The 2,587-nt window shown below is 39.8% G+C and overlaps 1 long non-coding RNA gene across 2 annotated transcripts in view; it reads right to left on the bottom strand.

The window, feature by feature from the left end:
- Window positions 1-1,593: 1,593 nt before the first annotated feature.
- The window catches only part of LOC139027115 (uncharacterized), a 2,447-nt gene continuing 1,453 nt past the window's right edge, over window positions 1,594-2,587 (bottom strand). Inside the window, exons 2-4 of one of the 2 annotated variants that reach the window (XR_011479156.1) lie at window positions 1,851-1,920; window positions 1,681-1,789; window positions 1,594-1,647 (exon numbers count right to left, since the gene is read on the bottom strand). This is a non-coding gene — a long non-coding RNA (uncharacterized lncRNA). The remainder of the gene's footprint in view (window positions 1,648-1,680; window positions 1,790-1,850; window positions 1,921-2,587) is intronic. The other variant, XR_011479157.1, reaches the window with a different exon arrangement.

Genomic DNA, 2,587 nt, shown 5'->3' with positions numbered 1-2,587 from the left:
TCCATCAGCCCTATCCAGTGGTGTAGTGGTGATTTAACACCATGTTGTGTGACTGCTGTCTTTCCATCAGCCCTATGCAGTGATTTAGTGGTGATTTAACACCATGCTGTGTGTGAATGCTGTCTTTCCATCAGCCCTATGCAGTGATTTAGTGGTGCCAGGAGAAGTTGTTAAAACATATTTATTTTTTACTTCTCAAATGGCCCATCCAGTGAAGGAAAGGCACCCTGTGTGGAAACTCCTATGTTTTTAATGAGTTATCCTGTTGATTTGATTTGTCAGATTTTCACTCTCAGCATCCCACCTTTTTTTTTTTTTATAAAAAAAAAATACAAGAAGTTTACGACAAGCCATATCAATCTGTCAGGGCCTGGCTACCCAGTGCAAATCCATGTCTATGTCCCTGATGCAAACAGCGTATTACGACAAAATTGGTTCGCAACTGCGCAAACATGTCTATAATAGATACAAAGGCTGTTAAGATATGTTTAAAAAAAAGGAGTGTACATATTTGACAAAGCGGTTTTATGCGCTGACAGAATGGAAGATGATAATTAGGAGTTTTTAAAATTATGAGTCCTCAMTGTCTGACGCCGAGTCAAGACCGAGACACTCAAATTGTGGTCTCGATACTGGACTCCGAGTACTACAACACTGGCTTGCACTAAACCAGGAAATTATGTTATCAGGAGAATGTTATTGAATTGTGACTAGAAAAACTAATTTAGTTCACTTCAGAGAGTTTTCACTGCTACAAAGTATCAGGAGTCGACTGTCAATCATCACCTCCCAAAATATTCCAATATCCTGAATGAGTAGAATTAGACGAGAATGGATGAGAAACACTCTTGGACAGATGGAAGCAAATGTATCCGACACCAAGACACTCATTATGTGGTCTGGAGACGGAACTGGAGTCCTACAACACTGCTTCATCACAATGTAAGCTAAATGTGTTGGATACGAAACAAACCCTGGCATATTATAAAGGAGAACATGTCCAAATTAATATTAATGATACGCATGCATATCAAACAGGAATATATATTAAATGAATACATTATGTGGTAAAACCGTGTGTGTTTGTGTGCACAGAGAGGATGTGCTTCAACCTGAGGAGAACAGAAACATAAGGGGGGGAATTAACCTTACTGCTCAAATGTCAGTGTTGGTTCAAGTTGCTGAGAACCTCCAACTACCTTATATAATGTGCAATGGTTTTGTAAACAGTTTTGCATATTCATAGGGCTTGATCAAGTTGTAGGCATTGTATGCAATCAGCTATACACTCGTGGTGGTGGGAAATGGTGTTTCATAAAGTAGGCATATCTTTCCGTTTTTATCCGCCTTCGATATTAAATCGAGTTCTGTAGAAAATCGACGCCTTGCAGCAGAATGTTTTTACGTATGAACCCCGTCCACGGGGAATACGAATATAGACGCTGCATTGCAATGCCTTTGGGTGGTAAGATGAAAAACTATATCTCCATCTGTATTGACGATCATGTATAATGTACAAATAACTTGGCTGGCTAACATGCCTAGATTGAACAGAGTACAGCTGGTTAGCTGCATTTCCAACGTTTTTAAATAATACTACCACAGTACCCAACCCTCTGATATGTGTATTTATACTACCACAGTACTCTCTGCTATGTGTTATTTATACTACCACAGTACCCAACCCTTGATATGTGTATTTATACTACCACAGTACTCAACCCTCTGATATGTGTATTTATACTACCACAGTACCCTCTGATATGTGTATTTATACTACCACAGTACCCTCTGATATGTGTATTTATACTACACGTACCTCTGATATGTGTAGTTATACTACACAGTACCTCTGATATGTGTATTTATACTACCACAGTACCCTCTGATATGTGTATTTATACTACCATAGTACCAACACTATGCTGGCATATTCATATAACAGTGGAAGCAGAACAGGGTCAGAGGTCATCAGTTAGTCACTACTTTGAGAGTTTTTCTTCCTCTCTCAAGAGCGAGTTCTCCTAGATGCTGAACCCGGATGTAGTGACTTGGGTACACTGAGAGTTTTTCTTCCTCTCTCATGATCAATCAGTGCTCAGGATGCCACTGGGTAAACATTATCTTAACTAAATTATAACTTTTATGTGATGGTATCTGGGAGAAGATGTGTCTGAATTAAAGAGAGGAACCTGGCACAGAGGTTAGTCCTGCTCTGGTATAATAGTGGTCAAGACTGGACAAGGAGGGTTGGATAAACTCCTCTGTATAAAGATGAGTCCTGTCTGGTATAATTAGTGGTCAAGACTGCGGACAAGGAGGGTTGGATAAACTCCTCTGGTATGAAAAGATGAGTCCTGTCTGGTATAATTAGTGGTCAAGACTGGACAAGGCGGGTTGGATAAACTCCCTCTGTATGAAATGTGTCCTTGTCTGGTATAATTAGTGGTTCAGACTGGACAAGGAGGGTTGGATAAACTCCTCTGTATGAAGATGAGTCTGTCTTGGTATAATTAGTGGTCAAGACTGGACAAGGAGGGTTGGATAAACTCCTCTGTATGAAGATGAGTCTGTCTGGGTATAATTA

This window comes from Salvelinus sp. IW2-2015, unplaced genomic scaffold (assembly GCF_002910315.2).
Source record: "Salvelinus sp. IW2-2015 unplaced genomic scaffold, ASM291031v2 Un_scaffold7553, whole genome shotgun sequence".
In the NCBI taxonomy this organism is placed as follows: domain Eukaryota; kingdom Metazoa; phylum Chordata; class Actinopteri; order Salmoniformes; family Salmonidae; genus Salvelinus; species Salvelinus sp. IW2-2015.
The sequence above is the reverse complement of the archived record's forward strand: the minus strand, read 5'-3'. Positions and strand labels throughout refer to the sequence as shown.